Source organism: Geotrypetes seraphini, chromosome 1 (assembly GCF_902459505.1).
Source record: "Geotrypetes seraphini chromosome 1, aGeoSer1.1, whole genome shotgun sequence".
NCBI classification, from domain to species: Eukaryota; Metazoa; Chordata; class Amphibia; order Gymnophiona; family Dermophiidae; genus Geotrypetes; species Geotrypetes seraphini.
This window is the reverse complement of record NC_047084.1, coordinates 149070854-149088333: the sequence shown is the minus strand read 5'-3', so window position 1 is coordinate 149088333 and position 17480 is coordinate 149070854. Positions and strand designations below refer to the sequence as shown.

Sequence of the window (17480 nt, the reverse complement as noted above, 5' to 3'; positions counted from 1 at the left end):
AAGGCAGCTCCTCAATAGTTAATTTATTTTAAAAATCTATCTTCTGCATCTACCTATGCGGATTACAATATAGTGCATGTAATCTAAAAAAAGACACCACATACACCAATAAAATTGCGTCCTTCAAAGTGCTTGCATAAACCGTGGTAACCACAGTCTCCAAAGAAAATCATTGCCCTTCAGAATGCTGGCACAAACAAATGTGTTTTCAATGATCTCTTAAAATTACTCTGAGAAAAACATCCGTAATAGTCCTGGATGGCCATTCCACCATAATGGGTGCTACACAAGAAAAAGAACCCAGTCATGTGCTCTGATAATGTGCCCTATGATAGTGTTTTCAAACTTCTTCTAACAAGTATCAGCTGAGTTCCCCCGCCCAAGTTCCGCCCCAGACCCACCCAAGACCTATCCCTGACCTGCCCCTGGCCCCACCCCCATAATGATAGTACTAATTGTAATGAAATTTCTTCCGTTCATTTTTCATATACACACTATATAATCTTATTAATACATAATGGTAACCATAAAACACAAAGCACACTGTTCACAGAGAAAATGTTATTTATCATTTATATTCGGGGGGTTTCAAAGAGGTCAAGGCAGATGACTTTAAAATTTGCAATGTCACCTTGGTAACAACTATAGAAAAATAGACAAATATAGTGCAAAATATAGATAGCAGATATAAATTCACAAAACTGACATATTGCAATCACTAAATTGACAATAAAATCATTTTCCCTACCTTTGTTTGGCAATTTCATGAGTCTCTGGTTGCACTTCCTTCTGACTGTGCATCCAATATTTCTTTCTTTCTGCCTCCTGCACGCTTCCTCTCCTCTAGACCCAATTCCCTTCCCCAAACAACATCTCTCTCTCTGTCCCTCCATGAGTCCAACTTTTCTACCTCTCTCCTCCATCCCTATTGGCAACATGTCTCCCTCTCTCTTGCTGTCCAAGAGAGAGAGAGAGAGAGATCCAGGGTGCATCTCTCCCACCCCCTCTACTGCCACATCCAACATTTCTCCCTCTCTCATCCCCCGGATCATGTGCAGCATTTTTCACCACTGCCCACCAGCCTCGTGCCCATTTCTCCTTCTATCACCCCTCTCCAGGACAATGCCACATCTCTCCCTCCATCACTATGTCCAACATTCTTCCCCCTTGCATCCCCTTCAGTCTGCCCTCTCCACCACCATATCCAGCATTTCTCCCTCTCATCCTTCCATTTCCCATGCATCTCTACCTCACTCCTCTCTCTTTATGCCCAATTTTCCTTTCTTCCTTTCTCCATGTGCACCATCTCTCACTCACACCCTCATGCCCATCAATTCTCCCTTTCTATTCCCTCCCTTCTGTGTCCCATGTTCTTCCCCTTCCCTTTCTTGCCCCTCCCCCTCCCTGCCTTCCAGCTTTGTCCCAAAATTAAGTTGCACGCGGGGGATCCCTGTGTGTCCCACCCGCCCTCCTGCACCCTCTCTCCTCTGAAGCTGACCCACCCACAGAAGCCGTAGGTGGGGATCCCTCCCTGCCTGTCTGCTCGCCCGCCGCACCACCCCCCTATCCCCGAAGCCGACCCTCTTACTTTGTTGGAGCCGGACTCACTCCAACCTCCCCAGCAGCAACTCCGTTCAGGGACGGCGCATGCAGCGATTCACACGCTGCACGTGGCTGGCCCACAAGCCTTTCCTCTGATGTCAATTTTGACGTTGGAAAGAAGGTTCCGGGTATTTAGTATCCTCCCCCTTTTACTAAGCCACAGTAGAGATTTCTACCATGGCCCAGAGCGCTAAATGCTCCGACGTTGCTTTGAAGCATTTAGCGCCCTGGGCCACGGTGAAAACCTCTACCGCAGTTTAGTAAAAGAAGGCCATAGTCTCTCTTTCAACCTTTAAAAAAAAAGTTACTCTCTGTCCGTAAACAGGATTGAATTTTGTTAGCCTGTGTTAATTTTATCTTCAGCAAGGTTTTTGTTTTGCTCTGTTTTTCTCTTCTATTTCTTAATCCTATTTAATGTTTTTGGGGGTTTTTTTTGCGACATGAATGTACATTTATGGCTCCTTTTGCTAAGCTGCGTTAGGGCTTTAACCCGCGGAATAGCGTGCGTTACAATGCCCCACGCGCTAGACGCTAACGCCAGAATCGAGCTGGCGTTAGTTCTAGCCGCGTAGCGCAGGGTTAGCGTGCGCTGAAAACGCTAGCGCACCTTAGTAAAAGGAGCCCTTAGAGCAATGGAAAGGGAAGGGCTGTGGCTACATTTATTTCTGCAGCCTAATCATCCTTTGCTGTACGGCATAATAAACTTTCTAAAGCTTTTTACGGACTTACCTTCACTTCCCTGCTGAGTCAGATAAAGGTGACAAAGATGGTACACTCTAGAAAAACTCTGACCCTGATGTAATTTGGGAGAAACGAACTGATTGTTTGAGTTGCGCCTTTAACGGCTCCTCTTGATAATGGCTGATACCCAGAATAGAAACCTTAGACATTTGCCTCGTTAAAGACATATTCCCTGGTTTATAGAGGAAATTCAGTCTCTTAAAACCCAGGTTCACAGGCTTGAATGGCGATAGCTTAAGACCTAATCAGAGGTGACTAGAAATTCATGTCTATATAACAAGAAAATTATTCCATCAAAAAGGCCTATTATTCAGGTCAGAATACGCCAAAGGAATTATTTAAGATTATAAATGGCCTGTTACTTAGCTCTACGATTTCTTGATTCAATAATGATATCAGTCTCTTGATGTAATTGTCTCATTAGTTTCGTTCAGGATAAAATTAAACAGCTAGCGGGTCAATATTCCAACCGGTGATCACTGTATATTTTTAAACACTGGCCTTTGGGGGGGGGGAATGATTACTTTTGAATATCTGTAAGTTAAATGTGCTTTTATCCCAGGACAAGCAGGCAGCATATTCTCTACATGTGGGTGATGTCACCGATGGAGCCCCCTAGTGGACGTTTTCGCCAGCAAACTTGCTTGAAGACCTTCAAGCTTGCGATTGGCCCGCACATGCGCGCGTGCCCCTCCCGCCCGACCTAGGGCATGCGTCTCCTCAGTGTGGTCTCAGTTCAATGTTTTCCGCGGAGTCAGAAGCACTGCTCCCTTGCTGCGCGCGATCTCATTGTCCCTCTTGCACCGTGGCTTCCTTTTTAGTTTTGTTTAAGTCACTGTGCTTGCGTCTTTCTTTTTCTTTTTCTTTTGTGTTTTTTTGACCGGACCTCCGGTCTTACTCTGGCCGCTTGGCCCCGTGGGGCTGCGTCCGTCCTTTTGCTTATGTCCCGGCCTCATTCCGGGTTCAAAAACTGCACTAAGTGAAACCGAGTTATATCCATCACCGATCCCCATTGTTGGTGTGTGGAGTGCCTAGGTGCGGAGCACCGTGCTGAGTCGTGTCTGCGTTGTGCAACTTTGCAACCGTGGGTTCTTCGTCGGAGGGTGGCCAAGATTCTTCAACTGTTTGGCCCTATGGATCCTGCGGGACAGGCCCCGAGCTCGGCCTCGGCCCCGGCATCGGGGACCTCGGCCTCGAAGTCCCCCTCGGTCTCGAAGACCCCAGCCTCGGTTCCTCCTACTACCCCGGCCTCGGGTAAGTCTCCTCGGAGTCTCATGCGAGTGCCGCTTCATTGGCCTCTTCGAGACAACATTCAAAGCGTGCCTCCTCACATAGGGAATACTCTTCCTCGAGGTCATCCCCGAAGGAGCGCACTGCTGCACTCCAGACCCAACCTCCCTTGGTCTCGGTGCCGATGTTCGAGGACATGCTTAAGGCTATCCTTACCTCACAGCTTTCCTCGGTGGTGAGCCAACTGGTCCCGGCCTTGACGCCTCTGACCTCAGTCTCGACCCGGCCCCCTTCTGACCAGCCTGACCGTACCTCGCTTGTGTCTCGGGGCCCCACGCGCAAGACTCGCCGGATTCCCTCGAGTGATTCTTCGTCCCCGGATTTGGGGCCTGTGACTTTCCGAGGTCCTGTGACGGGGACCCATTTTTCACCCACTACTTTGTCGAGGTTTGCTCCTCCTAAAAGGCTGCAGTCCTCCCTGCCTCTTCGAGGCAGGTCTCCGACCGCAAAACCTTCCAAGCACATCCTTGTCCTCGAACTTGACTCTACCGTGCATTCTCCCTTGAACATAAGAACATAAGCAATGCCTCCACTGGGTCAGACCCGAGGTCCATCGTGCCCAGCAGTCCGCTCACGCGGCGGCCCAACAGGTCCAGGACCTGTGCAGTAGCCCTCTATCTATACCCCTCTATCCCTTTTTCCAGCAGGAAATTGTCCAATCCTTTCTTGAACTCCAGTACCGTACTCTGTCCTATTACGTCCTCTAGAAGCGCATTCCAGGTGTCCACCACACGCTGGGTAAAGAAAAACTTCCTAGCATTCGTTCTGAATCTGTCTCCTTCCAACTTTTCCGAATGCCCTCTTGTTCTTTATGTTTTGAAAGTTTGAAGAATCTGTCCCTCTCTACTCTCTCTATGCCCTTCATGATCTTGTAGGTCTCTATCATGTCTCCTCTGAGTCTCCGCTTTTCCAGGGAGAAGAGCCCCAGTCTCTCAAATCTTTCAGTGTATGAAAGGTTTTCCATGCCCTTAATCATTTGTGTCGCTCTCCTCTGGACCCTTTCAAGTATTGCCATATCCTTCTTAAGGTACAGTGACCAATACTGAACACAGTACTCCAGGTGCGGGCGCACCATTGCCCGATACAACGGCAGGATGACTTCTCTTGTTCTGGTCGTAATACCCTTCATAATAATACCCAACATTCTGTTTGCCTTCTTCGCGGCTGCTGCGCATTGTGCTGTTGACTTCATTGTTGTGTCCACCAGTACACCCAAATCTCTTTCAAGGTTACTTCCCTCTAATACTAATCCCCCCATTTGGTAGTTGAACATCGGGTTCTTTCTCCCTATATGCATGACCTTGCATTTCCCTACATTGAAGTCCATCTGCCATTTATTCGCCCACTCCTCCAGTTTGTTTAGGTCCCTTTGTAGGTCCTCACACTCTTCCGCATTTCTAACCCTTCTACAGAGTTTAGTGTCATCCGCAAATTTGATAACTTCACACTTCGACCCCGTTTCCAGGTCATTGATAAATACATTGAACAGCAGCAGTCCGAGTACAGACCCCTGCAGAACTCCGCTCGTGACTTCCTCCAGCCCGAGTAGTGACCCTTCACTCCAACCCTCTGCCTTCTGCCTGCCAACCAGTGTTTGACCCATCTGTGCACGTCCCCTTCCACCCCGTGCCTCCCGAGGGTCTTCTTCAAAACCGATGGAAGAATTTTCCTTTGCCCCGTCTTCTCCGAGGCTCTGCGTGAGGGTCCCTCGGACTCCGGGGTCCTCTCCATCCCATCTTATGAGGGGATGTTCCTCGACGCCCCCGAGCCTCCTCGATTTCCCAGTCCCAGGACTCCAAGGCTCCAGCGTGCTACTCGAGGGAGATTTCTCCCTCCTTCTCTGCTGCCCCAAGATCTCGTTCGTGATCCCCTCCTGAAGATGAGTCTTCTTCTCGAAACTCTTCCTTCACTCGTTTCATTGCTGATATGGGCAAGGCTTTGAACCTGGACCTCCAGTCGGAGTCCCGTTATAACCAGAAATTCCTGGTGGAGATGGGGGTTGCTCATCTGCTCCGTGAAGCGCTACGCTTACCTTTGCATCAGGTTCTCAGGCAAACTTTTCTCCGGAACCTGGAGACCCCTTATGCAGTCCTGGCTATTCCCTCCAAATTGGAGTCCCGTTACTGGATGATCTCGGTCAAGGGATTCAAAAGTTTTCAGCTTTCTCACCAATCCTTGGTAGTTGAATCTTCCTTGAAAAAATCCAACCCCTCGAAGGTATACGAATCCATCCCTCCGGGCCGGAAGGGCTGTACCATGGACAAGTTTTGTCGCCGTCTTTATTAAAACTCAATGATGGCAAACCGTGTCCTCAACTATAACTTTATCTTCACGTCCTACCTTCGGTTCTGTGTGGAAGCCCTCCACTCGTTCCAGGCGGATGTGCCGGATTCTTGTCGTCAGGAGTTTTGTCTCTTCAAGGAGACTCTCTCCCAGCTCCACCTATATATGTTTCAGGCAGCCTATGATGCCTTCGAGTTGTCCTCGAGGGTCACAGCTTTTGCCATCGCCATGCGTCGCCTCACGTGGCTCAGGATTGTGGATATGGATCCGAATCTCCAGGATTGTCTAGCCAATCTCCCTTGCGTGGGTAATGAGCTCTTTGACAATTCCATAGAGGCGGCCACCAAGCGCCTCTCGGAACACGAACGTTCCTTCGCCTCTCTGGTGCTCTTTAAGCTGAAGACCCCTCCGGCTCGGCAGTACAAAATCCCTCTCTGTAGGTATCTGCAGAAAACTACTCCTGCGTTTTCTCAGCCTCCTTCAAAGCGGCCGCAACAGCAGCAGCAGCGCCAGGCTAAGGCCCAGCCGCCGGCTCCGGCGAAGCCTGAGCCGTCTTTTTGACAATTCTGGTATGAGCCTTCGGGCTCTCTTCCTCCTGGAGACTTCTCCCCTCCTCATCGGGGGGCGTCTCCATCATTTCTACAATCAGTGGGAAAGTCTTACCACTGACAGTTGGGTGCTTTCCATCATCCGGGAGGGGTACTCCCTTCACTTCAGTCACATTTCCCTGGACCGTCCTCCAAGAGAGTTTCCTTCGGACCATTGGAATACGGGATTCTACTCTTGGTACTTCCAAGACGGGGGATCTGTGTCCAATCCTGGACCTCCATGCTCTGAACAAGTTTCTGGTCAAGGAACGGTTCAGAATGCTCACCCTCCCTACACTGACTGTTCTAATCATTAGGCCACTCCTCCCTATGGAATGCTGCAAGCCCATTTTACAATGCGGTTATGCCTTTGCTACCACATAGTCATCCATGTCCCTTGTTTGGCATACCATTGTATGGAGTTAGGGCATTGCTACCAGAGCTTCAATTATGATAAGTGATTTACTTAGGCACGCTTTTTCAACGGTGGTTTTGTTAGGAGATACAGTGTCCATTTTCTTCACTGAATTTTTCACTGGGGATTTGATTCCCCTTTATCACAAATTTCACGGAGTTCCAGTTTGAGAGATATATTACATACATAAAGACACGTATGTTTATTTGTAGAGGAACAAAATGATGTGAATTGTTGGTGACAACGGAGTCCATTGAGCACGTGCAATCACCGAGACCTCCTCGTTTTCACAAAAAATTTTGAAAACTCCAGTTATTTATTTATAATTGTCGGTGTACCATCTCCCCGGCGACACTTTCTTATTTTCTTTTTAGGTAGGGTTAACAGACGTCCAGATTTCTCTAAACGTGTCCTCCTTTTGAGGACATGCCCGGCGGACCGGACGGCATGGCTAGGGCAGGATTAGGGGCAGGATTTGGGCGTAAAGGGGCGGGGATTGGCGGGCCTGGGGACGGGTCTAGGGGGGTCCAGATTTTACAAATGTAAAATCTAGCAACCCTATTTATAGGGGAGTTTGTGCTTTGTCCGTTCATAGTTTAGACATTTCAGTTTGTAAAATAGATGTTCTTTGCTGGTCCTAACACTTCGACGTCCATTTCTCATGTATTTTAAGAACATAAGAATTGCCGCTGCTGGGTCAGACCAGTGGTCCATCGTGCCCAGCAGTCCGCTCACGTGGCGGCCCTCCGGTCAAAGACCAGCGCCCTAACCGAGACTAGCCCTATCAGCGTATGTCCTTGTTCAGCAGTAACTTGTCTTGAATCCCTGGAGGGTGTTTTCCCCTATAACAGCCTCCGGAAGAGCGTTCCAGTTTTCCACCACTCTCTGGGTGAAGAAGAACTTCCTTACGTTTGTACAGAATTTATCCCCTTTTAACTTTAGAGAGTGCTCTCTCGTTCTCTCTATCTTGGAGAGGGTGAACAACCTGTCTTTATCTACTAAGTCTATTCCCTTCAGTACCTTGAATGTTTCAATCATGTCCCCTCTCAATATCCTCTGTTCGAGGGAGAAGAGGCCCAGTTTCTCTAATCTTTCACTGTACGGCAGCTCCTCCAACCCTTTAACCATCTTAGTCGGTTTTCTCTGGACCCTTTCGAGTAGTACCGTGTCCTTCTTCATGTACGGTGACCAGTGCTGGACGTAGTACTCCAGGTGAGGGCGCACCATGACCCGGTACAGCGGCACGATAACCTTCTCTGATCTGTTCGTGATCCCCTTCTTTATCATTCCTAGCATTCTGTTTGCCCTTTTTGCCTCCGCCGCACGTTGCGTGGATGGCTTCATTGACTTATCGATCAGAACTCCCAAGTACCGCCCCGGACATCCTGTATTCGTGCCTGAGATTTTTACCGACATGCATCACTTTACACTTATCCACGTTGAATCTCATCTGCCATGAACCAGCTGTTAGCAGATCTGGTCTAAAGTACATGCGAAATGGTATTCCATATCTGACTTATACAGTAGATTGGGATATCTGTAGTTTGAGCTGGACACCTTTCTAAAATTCCACTCCACATTACTGTGCTACTGTGTTCCATTAGAGGTCCTTCTTGGGATGAACCAACTGTTAAAAATGGCTCAGAGACCTAACCCTGACCATACATCTATTTATTTATTTTAAAATTTTCTATACCGTTTAAAGCCTAAACAGTTTACATCAGTGGTCTCAAACCCGCAGCCCGCCAGGTACTATTTTGAGGCCCTCAGTATGTTTATCATAATCACAAAAGTAAAAATAAAACAGTTTCTTGATCATATGTCTCTTTAGCTATAAATGACAATATTATTATTAAGACTTAACTAAAAAGAAAGATTTATAAACTATAAAGAGTTTTACCTCATGCAAAATCGTCATTTTAAAAATAAGACATTAACTATTTTTTTCTGAGGCCCTCCAAGTACCTACAAATCCAAAATGTGGCCCCGCAAAGGATTTGAGTTGGAGACCAGTGGCCTATAGGAAGAGGAGATGCAAATATTAAGAGCCTTAGCCAATAGGGAGAGGAGGAGATAGTGGATGGGCCATTTGGCCTTTATCTGCCATAAAGTTCTATGACATCACAATGCAAGTGTAAAGAGCCTTAGCCTATAGCAGTGGGCTCAAACTCGCAGCCCGCCAGGTACTATTTTGAGGCCCTCGGTATGTTTATCATAATCACAAAAGTAAAATAAAACAGTTTCTTGATCATAATGTCTCTTTAGCTATAAATGACAATATTATTATTAAATAATACCTTCTATAATCACAGTTGCACTTATAATTATATGTCGTGAAAGTCTCAGACCCAAAACCCGTGACTGGTGTTATCACCAAAATGGGGTTCATTTAGGGGACCATCATAGATTTTCACTGTCCCCACAGCCATCCAACTAAAAATTATATAAATACTTTATATAAATATATTATATAATTTTATTATATTATATATATATTTTATATATATTTTATAAATATATTATATTATATTATATATATATATATATATATAATATATTATATATATTTTATAAATATATTATATTATATTATATATATATTTTATAAATATAATATATATATTGGCTGTCTTAATATATTTATAAAAATATAAATATATTAAGACAGCCAAAAGGAAAGATTTATAAACTATAAAGAGTTTTACCTCATGCAAAATCGTCATTTTAAAAATAAGGCATTAACTATTTTTTTCTGAGGCCTTCCAAGTACCTACAAATCTAAAAGGTGGCCCTGCAAAGGGTTTGTGTTTGAGACCACTGGTTTACAAGATATTACATACCTAAGTTTATAAAACAAGATAAAAACACATAAACTGAAGCAAACAAAAATTCTCCAAAAAACAGCAGCAGGACAATCGATACCAGAAAAGGCCAATACGAGCAATTCCATACAGGGCTCCTTTTACAAAGGCGCGTTAGGGCCTTAACGTGCGGAATAGCGCGCGCTAAATTGCCCCGCGGGCTAAGACCTTAACGCCAGCATTGAGCGGACGTTATTCTAGAAGCTTGGGTTGGGAACTGGCTTGGAGGTAGGCTTCAAAGGGTGGTGGTGAACGGCACACCCTCTGAAATGACGGAGGTGATCAGTGGAGTGCCACAGGGCTCGGTCTTGGGCCCAATCCTATTCAACATCTTTATAAGGGACTTGGCAGAAGGGCTTAGGGGTAAAATAACATTATTCGCCGATGACGCCAAACTAAGTAATGTAGTGGGCAAATGCACAATAGATGATGTTTCAATGCCCGACAACATGATGCACGACCTACTCCTACTGGAGCGCTGGTCTAGGTCCTGGCAACTCAGCTTCAATGCCAAAAAATGCAAAGTTATGCACCTGGGCAGCCAAAATCCATGCAAGACTTACACCCTAAATGGCGAGATCCTAACAAGAACTGAAGCAGAACGTGACCTAGGGGTGATCGTCAGTGAGGACATGAAGGCTGCCAATCAAGTGGAGCAAGCTTCATCCAAAGCAAGACAAGTCATAGGTTGCATACGCAGAGGCTTCGTCAGCCGAAAGCCGGAAGTCATTATGCCATTGTATAGATTGTGGTCTTGCCGGCGCCTGTGGATAAGGTAGGCTCCGGTCCAAGCACACAAATACTCACACTTGACGTGCTTCCATAAAGTTGGAAGTCCTGCTGGGCTCAATGTTCATTGGTAAAGTATGAAAACAAAAATTCAAAAGAGTCAGTTTTATAGTTCATGCTACCAGTCACTTTTATTGGCGCTTATATTGGGAGCCAACTTCCCTTCAGTCTGCACTCCAAGTCACCAATACAAATACTTCAGGACAAACTCAGAGTAGATGAAAACCAGTATGTCTCAGCTCTCCTCTCCATACAGGTAAGTAACCAAAACCCTTTACAAAAACGTTTGTCATCAGTGGCCAAGATAAATCTTCAAAATAATACTGCTATCTTCAAAAAGAGAGGCAGTTAGCAAGGTTGCTATTAGCACTGCCTATAGTGCTGTGTCCAAGCCTGAGAGTAAAATAGGCTTGGCCCCAGCCAGCTCCAAAGGAGTTGGTGGGGGAGGGGAGTAAGCGAATCCACCAAAATATCTGCTAACACAGAATGCCCAAATGGCCCCACAATCCCATCCAGATGTACAGTGGATTCTCCCCACACTTACTTCCTCATTCTTCAGCATTCAAACACAAAAGTAAACTTAACAGAGCAGATTTCTGCAATTAAAGAAAACGTTTTTTTTTTCTTTTCAAAAGTTCCCCTAAAGGGAGAAGTGCAGCACTGCTCTCTTTCTTCCCTCAACTGTCAACAGCTGCAGAGAAGCAGTTCAAACAATTTGCTCACCTGAGCTGGAAGAAAAAACCAAAAGTTTCACAAACATGTATCCTATTATTCTTCCATAGGCATACCTTCAGGACAAACTGCAGATTCCTGGCAATCCATAAATTCAAGCTCTGCTGGTTGGTTAGTCTCAGGGTCAGTATCAAACTCTAGCATTTCCACATCAGCAGAGCTGTGAGGATCAGGAGCATTGTCCTGGATACCTCCTTCCTGAGCAGGCTCAGGGCAGACTGACTTCCTTCCCCTCAGAGCAGCTTCTATTACGTTCAGCCGGGCACGCCCAGTTCTCTGAGGGGGAGGGCCAGCCTGCAGCTTTTGCCTAACTCTCTTAGGAGCAGCAATCAGCTTTTGCAGCTGAGAGTTGGTAGGAGAGGAGGGAGTGTTCTCAGGCTGTTCCAGGCTGTTACATTGATCAGCTCTTCTGACAGTTGTAATAGGTTTAGACAAACCCCTGCCTGGCACAAACCGAGCTTTAAGGCTAGGGGTGTGACATACCCTCACCCTAAAAATGATGACCGTCCTTTGATTTAAGGAAAAGAGGGTCATCATCCTACATTGTCCTTAAGTCTGGCCATGTCCTCTGGGCAAACAGGACTTAATGTTAGTAACGTCTCCTTGGTTTATTACCTTTTTTTGCTAGCTCTAAGGTTGGTGGATCGGGGTCTTCAAAGTCCTCGGGCCATCTCAAGATCGGTGGCTGATATGGTTTTCCTAAAGCCTCATCAACCTGACTCTTGGCCCCTTCCAAACCATCCACCCTCTGAGCCAATGCAGCTATCACCTGGGTTATACCACCCAATTCTCCTTTCTGCATGTTTTCCAACTGCTGTCTCACTTCCTCAAGGTCCTGGTCCATATCTTTAAATGTATCCAGAACCTTTTCGAAATGTTGAGCGTGCTGTTCTATTTGCTCATCCTGCAGCTTCTGTTTCGCCAACCAACCTTCTGTTGTGTCAGTTCTGGTGGTTAGCTCACCGCAAGTATTCTTAATTTCCCTGACACTATTTTGTATCACTTGTTGTTGAGTCTGACTTTCCCTAACTTGCTCTTGGACCACCTTGAGCTGGGAATTCACCTGTTCTATGAGGTTAGTCAGTTTCTCCGCTTCCCTCTGGAATTGGGCAGTGCTTTCATCCCTAGCCTGCTGCCTATCCCTGTCCACCTGATCTGCCCAAGCTTGATCCTTGGTTACTGCTTGAGCTTTTCCTTTGGCCTCCCAATCCTTTCTGGCTGCTGTCAACTCATCTCTTAATTTAAGTATTTCAGCATCCAGGAAGGCCAGCTTAGCGGTCTCAATCCCTTCCTTCGGGTGGAGACTTAAGTCTGAGGGTGTTCCTATTTCCAATGTCTTCACCCCGGTGGACCCAAATCCCTGTTCTCCCCTTTCTGTATCTGGGAGCCTCACCCGTTGCTCCAACCTGGCGTGCCAAATTCGCTCGCACACCATCTGAGCGATGGGATCCCCGGGCTGGACCCTGTATTCGGTATCCCCCTGGTTAACCAGTACCACTGCCAAGTTCCCTCTAAAGTCAGGGTCGATTACTCCCGCAGCCACATCTATGGAGTGTTTTAATGCTAACCCTGATCTTGGCGCCACCCTAAGGTAAGCACCTGGCGGGGGCGACACTTGAATGTCGGTATTTATCAGGGCCCTTCCTCTAGCCGGGACAACTTGGTCATGAGCCGCATATAGGTCATAACCTGCAGCTCTAAGGTATGCCCGTGTGGGAGCCCTGGCTTGTTCCGACAGTGGGGCCCACCTAATCGTAGGCTTCCACTGCTTTAGTTTCTGCGCTCGTGATTCACATGCTTGGGCAGTTCCTACCACCCTTCCTCGATCCTCTGAAGTTCCCCACACATATCCTCCCTGTCTTTCACAGCCATTGAACCCCCCTGTCTGAGCCTGTACAAGCCAGTCCCGACCCAATATCAATGAGTAGGGTACCGCTTCTACCACGGCCACAGGCAACTCCATTTTTTTTTCCTTATACTGGAGGTTCAACTGTTTGAGAGGGTATTCATAGGACTTCCCATGGACACATGTTATGGGAACCTTCTCCAGTCCTGGGCTTGGACTTCCCCCTAACTGTTTCCATAACTGCTCTGATACCACCGATTGCTCGGCCCCTGTATCCACTAGTGCTGTTATCTGTTTGTTCGCTACTAAGACCTTTACCCTGTACTCTTTAGGAATCCTAGCAGCCTGTCCCCGGGTTATCATCAGATCCCTGGTAACCCTACAGGTCCTTTGGATATGGCCTGCTTTCCCGCAGCGATAACACCTAAGTGTTTCTTTCTGCTGGGGTTCCTTGGCCTTAGGGAGTTCTGTGGTTCTACTTTGGAAGCCTTGTTCCCTGTCAACCTTCCCCTTTCCACGCATCAGAGGCATAGTAATACGTTCTTCCTCATAGGCACCCTGAGCATCAATATAGGCCTCTGCCACCTCAAGGGTTTGGCCTAGAGTTTTACAGCCCTGTCTTTGCACCCATCCTCGCAGGTTCTTCGGGGCGGACTGCAAAAATTGCTCACGTATCACCTCCAACACTAATGCTCTGGGGTTCCCCAACCATGGGCCAAGCCACCTCTCTGCCAGTTTGGTTAATTTCTGTACAAGCGCTTTGGGCCTCTCCTTATCCTGCATTACCGTCGCCCTAAAACGCTGACGGTAATGTTCAGGCGTATACCCCAGATATTCTAATATATGATTTTTTACTGCCAGGTAGTCATTCGCCAATTCAGGGGCTAATGTCTGAAAAGCAGACAGAGTTTCTCCCGCTAAACAGGGTAGAAGCCTAACCGCCCACTGACCCTGAGGCCAACCAGCAGCAGTAGCTACCCTCTCGAATGCGACCAGGAATTCATCCGGCGCATCGGCTGGAGTTATCTTACACAGATTTACCAACGAGAGGGGGGTAGCTGCTCCTGTGGTTTGATGAATGGCACTCAGTCCTGAGTCACTACCCGTAGCTGGCGGGGGTCTTTGCAAAATTTGCGAAAGTACCTTGGTTTGCTCCCCCATGGCCAGTACCATCTCATCATGTTGACGGCGAGACAGCTCCTGGGATCTGTACCAAAGTTCTTGATTGGTTTTCAAGACAGCCTGCAAGTCCTCGCTTTGTTTCTGTCTCTCCGCTGCCAGGAACGCCATCAGTTGTTGCTGGTCCATCTTCTCCCCGGCCTGAAACAGAAACAAAGAGAAAGACCAACCCAAGTGCGATACTTTTTACTGAGGTAGCCAATCTCCCTCACCCCCCCCCCCTGGTCAAGTACCTTACCAGAGAGAAAGGTGAGTCTACGCCTTTTGTTTTTAGGCCTCCTTGGCCCCCAGTCGCCTACTGCGTTTTTGTCCTCTTATCAGTGTTGAGGTCCTCCTCCGACTCAGGCTCACGACCGGCACACTTGGATCCTTCTGGTCGCGTGTTCCCTCTGTACTCCCCGTCGTACGACTCTGGATACTGGGCACACCCGCACAGGAACCAAAACAATAAACTAAAACAACAAGCTAACACAACAAATTAGCCAAAGTCCAAAAACTTTTTTTTTTTTTTCTTCCAAAAACCTTATTTTTTTTTTTTCCTCCAATAATATCAAAAAAAAATTTTTTTTTTTTTCCCCAACAATTCTCCAAATGTCCAGCAGGAGGCGCTCTATCCCACTCCTGATACCAATTGTGGTCTTGCCGGCGCCTGTGGATAAGGTAGGCTCCGGTCCAAGCACACAAATACTCACACTTGACGTGCTTCCATAAAGTTGGAAGTCCTGCTGGGCTCAATGTTCATTGGTAAAGTATGAAAACAAAAATTCAAAAGAGTCAGTTTTATAGTTCATGCTACCAGTCACTTTTATTGGCGCTTATATTGGGAGCCAACTTCCCTTCAGTCTGCACTCCAAGTCACCAATACAAATACTTCAGGACAAACTCAGAGTAGATGAAAACCAGTATGTCTCAGCTCTCCTCTCCATACAGGTAAGTAACCAAAACCCTTTACAAAAACGTTTGTCATCAGTGGCCAAGATAAATCTTCAAAATAATACTGCTATCTTCAAAAAGAGAGGCAGTTAGCAAGGTTGCTATTAGCACTGCCTATAGTGCTGTGTCCAAGCCTGAGAGTAAAATAGGCTTGGCCCCAGCCAGCTCCAAAGGAGTTGGTGGGGGAGGGGAGTAAGCGAATCCACCAAAATATCTGCTAACACAGAATGCCCAAATGGCCCCACAATCCCATCCAGATGTACAGTGGATTCTCCCCACACTTACTTCCTCATTCTTCAGCATTCAAACACAAAAGTAAACTTAACAGAGCAGATTTCTGCAATTAAAGAAAACGTTTTTTTTTTCTTTTCAAAAGTTCCCCTAAAGGGAGAAGTGCAGCACTGCTCTCTTTCTTCCCTCAACTGTCAACAGCTGCAGAGAAGCAGTTCAAACAATTTGCTCACCTGAGCTGGAAGAAAAAACCAAAAGTTTCACAAACATGTATCCTATTATTCTTCCATAGGCATACCTTCAGGACAAACTGCAGATTCCTGGCAATCCATAAATTCAAGCTCTGCTGGTTGGTTAGTCTCAGGGTCAGTATCAAACTCTAGCATTTCCACATCAGCAGAGCTGTGAGGATCAGGAGCATTGTCCTGGATACCTCCTTCCTGAGCAGGCTCAGGGCAGACTGACTTCCTTCCCCTCAGAGCAGCTTCTATTACGTTCAGCCGGGCACGCCCAGTTCTCTGAGGGGGAGGGCCAGCCTGCAGCTTTTGCCTAACTCTCTTAGGAGCAGCAATCAGCTTTTGCAGCTGAGAGTTGGTAGGAGAGGAGGGAGTGTTCTCAGGCTGTTCCAGGCTGTTACATTGATCAGCTCTTCTGACAGTTGTAATAGGTTTAGACAAACCCCTGCCTGGCACAAACCGAGCTTTAAGGCTAGGGGTGTGACAAGATCCATGGTGAGGCCCCACCTGGAATACTGTGTGCAATTCTGGAGACCGCATTATCGCAAGGATGTGCTGAGACTGGAGTCGGTTCAGAGAATGGCCACTCGGATGGTCTCAGGACTCAAGGATCTCCCATACGAGGAACGGTTAAACAAATTGCAGCTATACTCACTCGAGGAGCGCAGAGAGAGGGGGGACATGATCGAGACGTTCAAGTATCTCTCGGGCCGCATAGAGACGGAGAAAGATATCTTCCTCTTCAAGGGTCCCACGACAACAAGAGGGCATCCGTGGAAAATTAGGGGAGGGAAACTACGAGCTGACACCAGGAAATTCTTTTTCACAGAAAGGGTGGTTGATCGCTGGAATAGTCTTCCACTACATGTGATCGAGGCCAGCAGCGTGCCTGATTTTAAGGCCAGATGGGATCGTCACGTGGGATCTATTCACAGGGCAAAGGAAGAGGAGGGATCTATTCACAGGGCAATGGTAGGGGAGGGACATTAGGGTGGGCAGACTGGATGGGCCTTGGCCCTTATCTGCCGTCTATTTCTATGTTTCTTAGCGCGCGGTAATTTTGTGCGTGCGCTAAAAACGCTAAGCGCACCTTAGTAAAAGGAGCCCACAGAATCTCAAAATATCAGGCGTCAAGAGGAATCGATGTCTAGAAGAAGGCATTTGCAAACAATTGTGTTTTAAGTATGTTATTTATTTATTTCTTAAAAAATTTATAGACCTCGTACATTTTGAGGTAAAACTCTTTTTTTTTTTTTAAATTCTTTATTCATTTTCACAAATTACATTAAGTGTTAATATTTTTTCATTCATAGTAACAATAAATACATCACTTATAAACAATCATTGGTATATTACATAGATTCTTATCCCTATCCCTCTCCCATCCCTCCCAACCATATACTCCATTATTGAATGATATATGTAATAATAAAATACCCCCCTCCCTACCTCATAAACTGATAAACATAAGGGAAATAATTTTACTTAATCCTGACAATATTTTGTTAATGGTTTCCATACATCCTGAAATTTCTTAAAATATCCCTTTTGTAACGCAGTAAATCTTTCCATTTTATAGATATGGCATAAAGAATTCCACCAAAAGTTATAATTTAGTCTTCTCCAGTCTTTCCAATTATATGTGATTTGTTGAATGGCAACCCCTGTCATTATTAGTAATAATTTATTGTTATTCGCAGAAATCTGACTTTTTGCTCTCATATCCATACCAAATATCACAGTATCATAAGTTAA

General features: G+C 46.4%; 1 protein-coding gene across 5 annotated transcripts in view; it reads left to right on the top strand.

Moving 5' to 3' along the window:
* INPP4B (inositol polyphosphate-4-phosphatase type II B) overlaps positions 1-17480 on the top strand; it is an 812760-nt gene that overhangs the window by 298057 nt on the left and 497223 nt on the right. The window lies entirely within an intron of this gene.